The sequence below is a fragment of the Anneissia japonica genome, unplaced genomic scaffold (assembly GCF_011630105.1).
Source record: "Anneissia japonica isolate Jap-2015-1 unplaced genomic scaffold, ASM1163010v1 scaffold288144_len532060_cov191, whole genome shotgun sequence".
In the NCBI taxonomy this organism is placed as follows: Eukaryota; Metazoa; Echinodermata; class Crinoidea; order Comatulida; family Comatulidae; genus Anneissia; species Anneissia japonica.
In genome coordinates, this window is record NW_022734328.1 from 333,015 (window position 1) to 347,003 (window position 13,989).

The window sequence follows — 13,989 nt, forward strand, 5'->3', positions numbered from 1 at the left end:
ATGAATTTGCAGGGGCGGATCCTCGATTAAAGTAAGTGGGTTCAAAATCTTTGAAAAAAAGTACCCAACAGAAGGGGAAAATTTTAGTTTAATAGATGGCTGGAAATGAGCTTTCTTAACTTCTGAGGGTTCTTTTAATGACTTATAAGTCATTAAAGAAGGTCATGTGATTTTATCTTATTCGTACAAAGCAAGTAGGCCTATTTATGTGTGTATACATAGAGAAAATAGACAATATATTATTTTATTTCAAAGAACAAAAAAAATGAGATCTTGCTGAATCAAATGGCTTGAATTTATTCCCTGGTTATAATGAAATGGTCAAACCAAAACAATGTTTTTAATTTCATTTAACTGAAGGGTAATTAGGTTAGCCTGTCCGACCTTCCTAGTCTTAGGGAGTTTAGCATGCCTTTTGTAGGCCAGGATCTATGCAGTACCATCCCGGGGGGCTCACTTGTATACCAACCTTAGGGGGGCGTGCAGCAGCCACTCAAAGACATGAGACACTTGCGCTACCTTACTGAAAATTATTAGGGACTTTAACTACCACTTACCAAAATCCGGTGTCGGTTGAACTATTATTACGGCCGTGTAACCTACCAAATTAAACTTGTATACTGTTATCGATGGCGAATAAAACCACGGTTCTGTCTATTCGCGATCCCTACTGTTCGTGGCTATGTATCAACGGTAAGTTTAGCACGGAGGTTAGCAAAAAATCTTTGATAACATCTTCTGAAAAATTATGAGACTTTGATATGGGACGGGGCAGGGACTTTAACTACCAACTTTACCTGGTATTTCCCACACTTGTGCTACCAAGTCTTCGCAAATATACCCTAAATTCCGGAACCCTTCCATAAATTTACACGCTTGTGTTATCAAGCCCTCAAAAATACCCCTGTAAATGCAGCACCTACCCATTTAGAATATTGAAGAGTGAGCACCCCGGTAGTACCGTACAATGTTGGATCATGCAGGAATTTGAAATAGAAGGGCCCCACAAATGGAGAGACTAGACCACCATAGTTGGGTGCTGGGGTAAGAAAATTTATGATTATGGCACCTCTAGATGGCCGGAAGTGCCACTCTCAGATTTAATTTGGATATAAAAGTAGGCGAGCCCCTACCCCTCACCCAACTGCAGTACTTTTCTTTTACGTTTCATCACAGAGTTGGGGGTGGGGGGGCATTTGTTCAAAACCCACTGAACCCCCCTGGATCCGCCACTGATTTGGTGTCGTTGCATTCTGCCGAGTCGTGGAAATTGGCGTTATATGAATCCTTGTGTGTATCGTACTTTGTTGAACAAAAAAGAGAAGAGATAAAGTGTTTGGTCTTTGTAGAATGTAAATATATCTTTACGATTTCCTCTTACAAACATGGCCAATCTATCTTTCTTTCTCCAATTGCCATCTGTCTGTGTTCATTCTGCTTTAGTAAGCCTTACTTATACCCTCAGCTTTTCTCAGGGCCTGCATTTTAAAAAGATTTTAAGCCTCTCTTTTCAGAATCTCTCTGCCTCAGGAAACCTGTACCTTACTTTAAATTCAACACTTTACTAGTTGTTTCTTCAGTTTACCAAGAATAATAAATTAATAATTAATAATAATAATACCAATACAAGTAATGAAACTATTGATTGTATTAATTTGGAGATTTATTTTAAGTAATATGCTTTGAGAATCGTGAATTCCCTGTATTATAAACCAATGAATATTATGAATAACGTACGTCATTACAATCCCTTTGGAATTTTGAAAGAAACTGTATCAAAATCATTATTGATTAAATCAAAGTGCAGATGTCGGAGCCAGGGGACAAGGATTAATATCTGTTCACACCTATGCTATGTTCTCACAATAATTTGACTATTGAATTTTTGGTAAACAGCAAAGTTCAAACGTATGCCAATTCCCCCTTTAGGTTATATACATTGTAAGCTTATTCAAAGTAATGAATTAAATAAACAAAATTATAACTCGCACAATATTCATTAAAAACCGGGATGGAAACAGAGAATTCAATTCATTTTAAATGTTTTATTAATTTTATGGCAGTTATGGATTGGTGCTTAATTTATAATCCAAAGGACTCGGATTCAATCCAACAACTGCCATTCTTTCTTTAAAGATTCGACAAGCTACTCTTGCCCATGTTGGTGTATTTTTTTTTTTTTAAATAATTGATGACATTTGGCATGTTCATTATTTATTATTATTTGGCGTGTAACTGATCCAAAGAATAAAATTATTGACATTTATATTTTTATTCTCTACATCTGCATCTAAAGCAAATATGTATATTTTTAACTGCTATAAATATAATAACAGTTTGTTTCAAACCAAGCAAGTTGTATTCAATAATCTGGACACGTACAGTTGTCATTTTTGACCATGTTTATTGTAAGATAACAAGATAAAAAGCAGAGGGGGGAACTTTGTAACTTATAGGGTTAACAAATCCTGACACCCAATCAATACATGTTTTAATTCTGTCCCAATTTGCTGTGAAGGGACATACTTTCTCAAACTGAAGGCAAGACAGAATTCCAGAGGGATAAACTTATGATTTACACATACAAAACCCTTGTAAACCATATTTCCGTTAGTAATTTATTTCTGTTTTTATATCAAGTTAGTGTTGACCAAGCTTTTTCTGGCATCATTGAGTGAAAATATCAGTCCTAGCTGTGTAAATTCACAATTTTAGATGCCAAATAATTTTCATTTCATTTTTGATAATTTGATTTTTTAGATGCGCAATTCAAACAAAGTAACTATGTTTCATTTCATTTATTTTGGCAAAGACAGGAGAACAAAATACATTCCAAAAAAAAAGGCAAAATTTAACCAAAGAATGACAACCCCACTAATGACTAGGGTTGCTGTAATGTAAATTAAACTGCTGTTGAGTGGCTCTACACAGGTTTATGATTTCTGCTGTTAATAAATTATTATTTGCATGTGCATCACTTTTGTTAGGATCTCCAATTAAAAAACAATAATCGTTGGCTGATTGCATTCCTACATAGAACAGATAGAAGGTTGAAACAGAATGCCACATTCCATTGTGCTCATGCTTACCCTTATCATACCTTGACAAGTTGTGATACACCTTCCAACTCTAGACAATGATGACCCAACAGTGATTTTGAAGAGGTATCTGAGATGAAGTTGTGAATTACTTTAATCACAGGTACATTGACACACACAATAAATGCTGGTTCTTTCTGCTGCTGTCTTGTTTGAGCAGGCTTGGTACTAAATGATAACTTGCTGGGTTAATTATATCTGAATTGTTTATAATTCATACTCATTCATTCTATAGATGTTCTTGGTGCAAGTTTCAATTGTCAATGGCCCTGGTTTAAGGCATACCATTCTAAGGCAAAAAAAATTAATTGTAATACTCATCAGATGGAATAAAAATATAACCCACAGAGGCCTAGAATGGTAATATCTTACATCAGACAACAATTTTATACTAATTTGTAGGGTATCTTGCAAAAAATATAGATAAATTCACACATTTTTTTTTAATTTGTAAAGAAAAAAGCTAAAAAAAAAAACATTAAAATTTTTTTTTTGTTTTCCGTCCCTGTTTCTCTCAGTGAGTTAGGGGCGGGTGGAGGAGGGCAAGATAGCAAAATAATAAAAAGTGCCCGTCTGCATCACTTTGCTCAAGGGTTACAGTAGGTAGATAATCTTTTATAAACTTCATGTATATTACTCCATTGTTTAAAAATTTTGAAGTAGCACAGTTTACCTTTTGTTTTCAACTGCAGGGTTTTAGCATTATACTCTTGTGTTTCCAATTTACTTAAGAAACATTGGTTTGAACAAATTTGTGCCATGACCGTGCTAATATTTCTCCAGTTTGTGATTATCTACAAAATTATAAGAGACAAAAAATTAGACTGTAAATTTATTTTGCTTAACATGATGATACAAAACAGGAAAGGGTATCTAGTTTCATACGGACAGTTCACACACAGACAATCCGCTTAATGTTTGTCATTGGACATCATCTGGTGGTTCCCCTGGTATTTCTACAATAACAGATCTTATCCATCTAAACACATCTTGACACATCTTTAACTTAATCATCGTATATAATACTTTCGATTGTACATCTTCTCCACTGACTCACTGCCCCTCTGGACAATCTCTTTAGTAGTGGAAAAGTGAAAGTTATTTTTTAACGCCCTGTCGAATGTGCAAATTGGTGTGAGTGCGTTTCACGCTTCCTTCCTGCACAACACTTTACCGAACTATCAAGACAGGTTTCAGGTAAAAGACATTTGTTATTCGTGCCGCCAAGAGGATGTAGGTTTAGACGAAACAACAGTCACTAACTTGTAAATTAAATGATTGAATTATTGTCCTTTCTATTTTTAAAATTGTGTCTCTTAAAACCCACCAAACAAAAGCAAACCACAATAACAAAAGATGATATAAGAAAGCAGGTACATTTTTGTAAACAATTTTGATCACTCACATATAATCTATATCTTTACAATATAGGCTAGTTGTGGCCATAAATTGAAACACTTCAATTTATTGATACAGGTACACTTAAATTTTTATTACTGTTCAACAAAGAAATATTATTTTAAATTAGTAGGATTTTTTATGATGATATCGATACGCTTCAATTTTTATTATATTTAATGCTTGTGGTACACCACATAGACAGTTCTGGAAAAGAACTGTTGTTTGTTAATGAGAATGTCTCAACATTTTGATTGAGTTGCTTCAATTAACTTCAGGAGAATAATATCTTTAATTGAAGTTCAAGATTCACGACTTGGAATGATTCAGGATATATGATGTAAAGCCTGACGAACAAATTTGCCTGTGATCTTTGTGAGAGTTGCCCAACTTAATGTCAGTCCGCTGACTGTACATTGTAGTCTTAACGAATCGTCATTCAAAATTATCCATTTGACCACATGTCGTCGGCTCATGGAATTGCATCAGTTGAAAAAGCTATGTAGTGTGCTCTGGGCTTTAGTATAGTCATGATTTTTCTAAGCTGTGCAAATGGGGCTTCTGTTTGAGTATTTCCTCCAATATTCTACCCACCAACATAGAAGGTTTAATGATGGTACATCGTTTTGTACGCCTAAATAATGTTAATAAGCTTCTTTTAAATTTAAGCTTAGTGAAAATATAATCCCAATGTATTTAGCTTTTATTATGCATAATTTGTCACAAATGATAATAAAAAAGGACGATTAATAACATTTTAAAATTTCAATACATAACAATGCCATGTATTAAAAAAACAAGAATACAATACATTCTCCTTTCCCCTCCCCGCTTGAAAATTCAAGATCGCGCCCCTGCAAATGGTTGGGGGTTGCTATTTCCTGGATTTCCAACACCCATATATCAACTTCACTCAATTTCCTATCTTTTGAGACTCATTTACTGAGCTGGTTAATTTCTTACTTGTTTCACATCATAGAAATATACATCTCCAAAATTAATTCTCTTTTTTCTTACTTTTGTATACACCATTAAGACATATTATTTTCAATTAGTAGGGTTTTTTTAATGACAATAAATTTTATTCGGATAAACAGTTTATCATGTTTTTATGAAATGTTTTATGAAATGTTTTTATCAAATCTTTTTTATGTTAATCCGACTGAGGTGGATGCAGGGGGTGGGGGTGCAGACAATGTGATCGCGGACCCCCCCCCAAAAAGAAAATTGTATTTAAAATATTGTTTTTGTTGTTGATGTGAATTACCAGTAAAAGATTTGTAAGGTATGAGAGTGCAATTTCCGGGCACCTAAAGGTCTGTATATGACCATGGTGGGGCTGAGGTGGTATGGACCTTTACGCAACACCTACCGCCAAGTCCTGTATCTGCCTCAGATCCTATGTTGTTTTAATGACTAGTGAATGTTATCTATCATTCAATTCCTACCAGTAGGTTCTGCTTCTGATGTGAAAAGCTGACTTACTAGGAGTAAAACATATTAAAGGGTTGTAGAAACAAGGTTGAATGAGATAAAAGGTCCACCACCGCTAAGTAAATAAATATATAATACCATTTAATTAAAAACATTTATTTACAAATACCGAGTCAAAACAAAAGAAGACAGTCAGTCCAATAAAGAAGTTTTTAAAGTTGGCAACAGGGAGTTTTCATCAGAAATACCGGTTTCTGTGTCTTTGTGAAAAATCAGTTGTACAACATATTAAAAAACTTTTTTCCTCTGTAGTTTATAGTTTATTTTTAGAATAAAACTATAAACTTAATATTGACATTGTTATTTTAATTTGTTTAAGTGAAATTATAACAGGTCACTTTTAAAAATAACCAGTGAATGTACCCACTTAATCTTAATTTATTTATGTTATACATACAGTATTAAGTTAAATGTAACTTTAAAATCTAGTAACATTTTGTTAAAAGTTTTTAAAACTCATGACAGTAGCATCTCCTCAAAAAATTGATTATTTTTTTTAAACACAAAATATCGAATGATTAAATTATTTTATTTAAAAGCAAACAAATGATACATTGATCGATTAAATAATTTATGAAAAAATCTAACCAAATTATTCAAATTACTGAATTTTATGTCAATGTTGAAACCAAAAAAAAAGTATTTATTATACTTTTTTTAATCTATTAAATATTTTATTAATTTTGCACTGCATAACTTAATATAAAATGGCAACTTATTAAGCATCAGATTCTTCAATATAAAAACTAAATTATTTTAATTTTAAAAAATTCATGATTTATATTGATTTATTGATTCAATTTTTGCCATTTTGCAGCATTTAGTTTTTAAATCAGTTTTATTACTATATTTTATCATTGGGATCTATTTTTACCCATATGCCATTTTTCAATGAAAGTTGATTATTATGCAATTGATATTTTTAAATAACTAATCTAATGTTTTTATTGAATGTTATTGAGGGTTTTTATTTCAGATTGGTTCAGAATAAGCAGTATATCTTTATGAAGCATACACAATGTCAATATTTAATATCATTCTCAATGAGGCATGAGCTATAAAATTTCTTATCAATCTTATTACATTAAGTTTACTATGTTGCTTATGGTATTTACATGAGCTCAGAATGTGTGTGTTATTTATAGTTTGGCATTTTCAAGTGACACATTTAGTTACTCCAGTGCACTTTTAAAGGAACAGTTGCAGCTTATTGTTCCACTGTACCAAATCAATTGCCTAGTTTCAGTAACTCCTTGTGAAGTATATTCATCAAAGTTTTCCGTTGAATGAAATCTAGTTCTCACGTCATAGCCCTCGATCGTAGATCTCAATATTAGATTAGATCGGGAAATGATGGAAATCAATTCAATGAATTTTAATTGGGAAATTAAATTGAATTATGTGTTTTTGCCCTTGCGTATCACATAGTATACCAAGTATCATTTTTTTCATTACATTATTTTGAAGTTATGATTTGTAATGACCAAAATTAAGAAAAACTATGTGTGTGAACGGCTGGCACAGTGGTTGCGAATTGAGCTGCTGTAAGGTCGGGGGTTGAATAGGGGCATTCACATGTGTCCTTGGATGTCTCCAGAAGTACATAGGAGCCGGTACCTAGTAAGTTGCAAATGTTTTATGTTATATTTGGTCTATGCATGCTGAGTGTTTATGTGTGACACAGAATATTCCCTAGGCAACAGAGGTGGTTGTGCATTGTTATTTTTTTTTGGCCTTTATTTAAAGTTTATGGATCTGCCACTGGTACTGTATATGATAGTCAAACATCCATGTACTTTAAAAAATTCAATAGCTTTAAACTTCAAAGTTTTCTAATTTTTTAGCCTTTTATTAAAGTTGGATTCGGCTTAAAACTTCAGAATAATCAATAACATTCAATATTAATGGTTTTATCAGAAAAAAAATATTAGGCCTATGGTAAAACTCCAAAGCAGAGAGAAGATATGGTTCATTTAATGTTTTCCAAACTACTTGTTAACGAAACAATAGTATGTTGCCATTTACACTCCTTATATTTAGTGGTTTCTGCAAAATTCCTGATTCCTTCTTGTGGAACAGGACTAATTGCAAACTTTGGGCCTAGGAAACAAAGCTGATTTGAAATTACCACTTGCAATCGGAGATGCTCCAAAAACCACCTCTAAAGTTTCACAATCAGGTCGGATCAAGAATAAATTTTGGGTTTAGGTTTGTCCTGGTTTTTTATATATATATCTGTCTCTTATACACATCTAGATTAAATTCTCCTAAATAATTCTGTACATTTGTTGAGGTCATAGATAATGATTAGTGGCTGTTTCATTTTGCCAGGCCATTTATTTTTAATTAAGTATTTAACATTTTAGAAACCCTCTAAACTTTTTTTATAAGCATCCAGAATGGCATTTTATCAAGTGCATACAAAACTTTTCTTTATCCAGTTTGTCCATGAGTTCAAGCAGCTCACAAATATACACACATACCCCCAATACACATACAGATACACATACACACAAACACTTGTCAAAATTCTCTTATGTGTCATCTCAATTTGATTAACCATAAACTTATTTGACTTACAGCTTTGCTTGCTGTCAAGCCAGAAGTTGTGTGTTGACAAACATGAAACAAACTTTGTAGCATAGAGCCTCATAAATTCATTTCAAATTCAAAACTGAAAGAATTTTCTTGGCTCCAATTTCGGCATAAAAGTATAAGCACATGACCCGTTGTGATTTTAAGTATATAAATCAGCCGAGACCAGACCAGAGACGACAAATAAAAGGAAGTCCATTAAAATGTTGTACATTTATCGCAGAATGTCATTACATCATAATTAATTGTAACAATATTTATTTGATTTGTGGCACCATCGATGTTGGTTTTTTTCCAAGTGCCCTTACAAGTTTATGTTAATTAAAATAGCCATAGCATACAGTTGTAATTTTTTAAACCAGTTAAGGTTAACATTTGTACGAATTGATTAAAATATTCAAAGTTGATATAAAACAGAGATATCTGTAGGAAGCCGACAATTGGATAGAATAAGAAGTTTATATTACTTATGAATGGTTTTGCTTAAATCAATTATTAATTTTAAATGAACTATTTAATTTAATTTTTCAGACAATATTTGATTACCACAAACACAACAAACAAAAAGAAACAAGTAGGTAAACAATGGCACAACCATAGATCCTTGTAAAATACCAGGCCTATCAGTAATTAGCAAGAAGAAGTCCTATCTACCTCCCCATTCGTGAGTTGGTGAGCAAAATATCGCATCATAACTATAAAGCATTACATTATGTGTGTAAATAAAGCTGTTTAAAAAAACAATTTTTAAAAATTAAATAGGCCTATTAATACACTAAGCATGTATATATATACAACTATTTTAGTGTATGTGGAAAAAAAAACTCAAAAATACTGTACTTATTTTACAAATAATATTCATAATTTTCTTAATAACCTATTTTTATTTTATTCCTATTTTGTTTTGAAAAAACAATTTTTAAAAATTAAATAGGCCTATTAATACACTAAGCATGTATATACATACAACTATTTTAGTGTATGTGGAAAAAAAAACCCCAAAATACTGTACTTATTTTACAAATAATATTCATAATTTTCTTAATCACCTATTTTTATTTTATTCCTATTTTGATTCATTAAAAAACCAACAGCAATGAATACAATGCCACTAAAAGGTTTATTAAACAATAAAATATAAATATACAAATATATATCATATCCATAATAAACATTAAAACAACACATACAGAAAAAAAAACAATCATTTCATCACTTTGAGTTGTAATAAAAAAAAAAGTTATGAGTATAGAAATATATTTCTTTCATTCATATATTTCACCAACACCTTCAAATTAATATAATAATCAGATTAAATTACACACAAAGCCATTCAGCCTCCCGTGGGACGAATGCTTCTCTTTGAAATTGCTGGGTATTACTAAGTTTGAAAAAGACAAATTATATCATAATGCATAGTATCTGTTGTGTGTCACAAGTTATTCGTTGACAAAGACAGAAAGATGATGCAGGAATGTCTTTATTAACATGAATGACATTTTAAAACAGCTGGGTATTCCTGAATAATATGTAACAACTACGTCATGTTATGATCAAATAATTTCAATGGCTTTCAAAAGAATATACTAAAATATATATATATGGTTTTACTATTGAAGAATTACAATAGTATATATGGTAGTTCCTTGGGTGTACATTTAGACTGAGTTTAAACAACATAAAACGTTTCTCGACATAACCAGGCGCTGGTGGCGCTCTTTGAAAGTATCCAACACTAGCGAAAACCAATAATTAGATAACTTGTGGCAAGTCTAGTATACAGTAAGCCCATCCACCTACATTATGCCCAATTTTATGTAGGGCCTACCAGCCTTTCCTGGGGCATAACCCCAGGGTATGACTTTTACAAATATTCTCTAATAAAAGCATCAAATATTGGCTTTGAATTAAGCCTACAGTGCCCAAAAATTGCCACTAAATTAAAAAGGGAAATCCCCGGGTATTAGCCCACCCCCAAAAATTGGCTCAATTTTGAGTTCAAGGAGGATGGGCTTATATCAAACAACTTATGGTATACATTTAGGTTGATGAACATATAAAAATAGGTACTGTACATAAAAATATGGTAAGTTCACCAATTTGTTTATGTTTGGTGCCACTGTATTTTGTAATAAACAGTAAGGTTTTGTTTTGCAACACTGTCACAGTTGCCACAAATGTATTAAATAATAAAATAAATACTATAAATGATAATTTGGAACATCGTTGCTAACACCACAGAGAAGTACAACTTTGTGTTTTTTCGTGGAATCAGAAAAACATATTTTAGCCCGCAGCATTGTTGTCATGCACATTTTTGTGACAATCATGCGCAATATCAAAGGTTTTCTGTTTTCACGAGGTACTTGTACAAAAAACTTTGTGGTACTTGGAAGTATGACCAACAATAGTCCAGTAATGTTGGCCCCTAAGTATGACAACATTATTTTCTTATTTCTATATATTTTGTTTATCCATCATTCGAATAATTTTTAAAATGTGACAGTAGGATACATAGATTTTGAATGAAGTTTTGCATATATATTACAAGTACAAATGGATTTTTTTATGCATCATTTTAACAACTATTTCACCTTATTTTCACTGGTAGGCATAGTTTTCTGACATTTAGTTGCACATTTTCTACCGTTTTGATTGAATAAAGTAAATTTAATTTGAACAGAAATGAAAAGTGGAAAAAAATAACATCCAATATTTTATAGCTTCAGCTTCATTATTTCCTTTTATTTTTTTTAGTTTTTATCTGATTTTTTGCAGGACGAAAGCTGGTTCATCTACAATCAATTGATTGTATTATTGATAGTTGAAAACTCGCTGTTCTAAATACAAAGTTGCAAATCGAATCATGATTGGTAATGATTGCAGTTATAATATCCCTAATACTACACTTCGTATACACAGTACGATACACTTGTTTTAGATTTTCAAAGAATCGAGATGTTTACGTAGACAATATGAAACGTGACTGAAGATGCAAAATTTTTGGAAATAGAACAAAACCAAGTTCAAGAACATATACTTCCTTCTCACATGTTACAAATTTGTCTGGAAAATCAACTAATCTTTCATTCGCTTGCAGAACATTGCTAACATTAAGAACTACATGCGTCAATATCAATACGCCCCCAAAGTTCTCATTCGAGATAAGTTGATCTGACCTCTAAAGAATTGGAAAGCCTCGTTGGATTTTCTGTTCGTTTTTCAACACAATGTGAGTAAACCAGGCCTGTGTCTTCGATGTACTCAAGTCTGTTTCCTACAATCAGAGGTTTTTTGAACGTCAAGTCAAGCCACAGTCTCTTGAGAAACCTGAAGAACACTTCACACGCTTGTTACCACCATGACTAAACCAACGAACGCCAGAAAATCTAGTCATTCTGTTTCCTGTTGTTGCGAACAAGCGTAGTGAAGATGGCAAAGGTTGTCGAACACAGGTCCCAAGCCTCTTCAGCAATTACTCTGGTCGCCACTTTAATTTGAATAGTGGTGTTACATTGCTATTGGTGTAGCGCTACCTCATCACATTATCAACGAGCAATTAATGGTTTCCACTTGTTGATAAACGCATTAAACAAATTTTCTCGGAAGAAACTTTCTTGTGATGTGCTGACTTGTGAATGATCTTGTTATCATTATCTATCTTGGAGCGAAGCACATGGCACGTGCTACACGTCCTGACATCTGCCATTGCCAACTCAACTCCATATTTTTCATTACAAAGCTGTGAAATCCACAATTATGTTTGCGTGAAGTTGTTACAATTTTTTCAACTAGTGTTAGTAATTTACGCCTACTCAATTTTGATGTCAAGAATTCTTATTCATTGACGCAAACAACTTGAAAATGACTAAAGAACTTTAGTAAACTTATTAGACCTGCCATGGTGTGTTTCAAATTTTGTAACAATTTGAGGTGAATTTGATATTTTTCTATATAACCAATATAGTACAATAATAAAACCTCATATTTCTTAAGTTGCTTAATTATATTTAGGAATATTTTAAAATTACTTTTTTCATTGAAATATGATTAAAACCTGTAATTTTCATTTATTGCTAGACATGCATTCTTCAAGAGAATAGTTCAGCAGATAACGCATGATGCATAGGTTAGGGCAGGGGTATACAGGTCACTAGGACCTCATCATACCCCATTATGCATAGTTCAGTTAGGTTAAATTGTATTATCTTTTTCTTAAAAGAAAAATATTTTTGTGAACAACAAAAATGTACTATTAAATGAATTTACTTTAATACCGTAGTCAAATATAAATGTATCGTATATAAATACATGAAAACAAAAAGACTGAGCAAATCTTTTTTAGCAAAAGTGTAGTATCGTAGACTTACATGTAGCAATCATTTTTTATTTAATATACTATGCATCATAATCCTCATCTGATTACTTGTGAACAAATCATTGGTAGAAGTTAAAGTGCAGGGTGTATCTAGCAAGATTATTTGTTTTTCTAATAACCAATGTTACTTTGCAGTAGCAGATCCCAAAATAGAGGGTACCTAGGGTGGAAAATTTTACAGCTGGAGGGTCAGACTATCTTCCCATCACGGTTGGGGTTGCATTAAGTGGATGGAAATTGCACTCTCAAACTTAAATTTTTTAATGCCGTTTGTATTTTCACCATTTGTATTAAGGGGCTGAGCCAGCAGGGTTTCCCTGGAATCCACCTATGCAAAAAGTGCAATATTCATTTTTTTTCCTAGAAGGACTTTAGACAAAAAATTCCAAATCCATTAATCTTAGTATATGAAATTTATGTTTTAGGATTCGTCAAAAGAAATTTTACTTCTTAGTTGTTAACTGGGTGCCCTAATGTGTCAGCAATAGGCATTGATGTGTCAGCATTGTTTGGGTCTTGTATTACCCGCGGTGTCCCCTATACTACCAATAGAAAAGTAGTATTAACAGCAAAAACCATATATATATAGGGAAGAACTGTTTTCTGTTTTGGATGTATATTCTTATATTTGTTGTTGTATATAGCAGTGTTTTTTCAGGATAACATGCCTGATGGGACAACTGTATACATCCATCTTAAAGGACTAAAAGAATGTTATTTATGTACTATTAATATCCTATTCAAACGTGAAGTAATTTTTGGATTTTGAGTGCGTACAGTATGCACAATTTCATTACTATAGGTCTATGTACTCAAGGAGCTACCATGTAGTAATGAAATAGTCTCATGGTTGAGGGCAGTATTGATAAATGAAGAGAATGCTGTAGACCAAAGGATCTGAAAAGTTGCATTTGAAATGTGTTGAACCTAATTAAATTGGCACTTCTATATTTTCTTGCCAATATAGACAAAGGATTTAGAGACTATTACAAATCGTTCATGCTATTTCATGTATTTAGTGGCTTC

The 13,989-nt window shown here is 32.3% G+C and overlaps 1 long non-coding RNA gene across 1 annotated transcript; it reads left to right on the forward strand.

The window, feature by feature from the left end:
- The first annotated feature begins 7,541 nt into the window (after positions 1-7,541).
- On the forward strand, positions 7,542-12,859 carry LOC117116363. Its single transcript, XR_004446734.1, has 2 exons — positions 7,542-7,610; positions 11,364-12,859. It is a non-coding gene; the product is annotated as an uncharacterized LOC117116363 (long non-coding RNA).
- Positions 12,860-13,989: the final 1,130 nt, after the last annotated feature.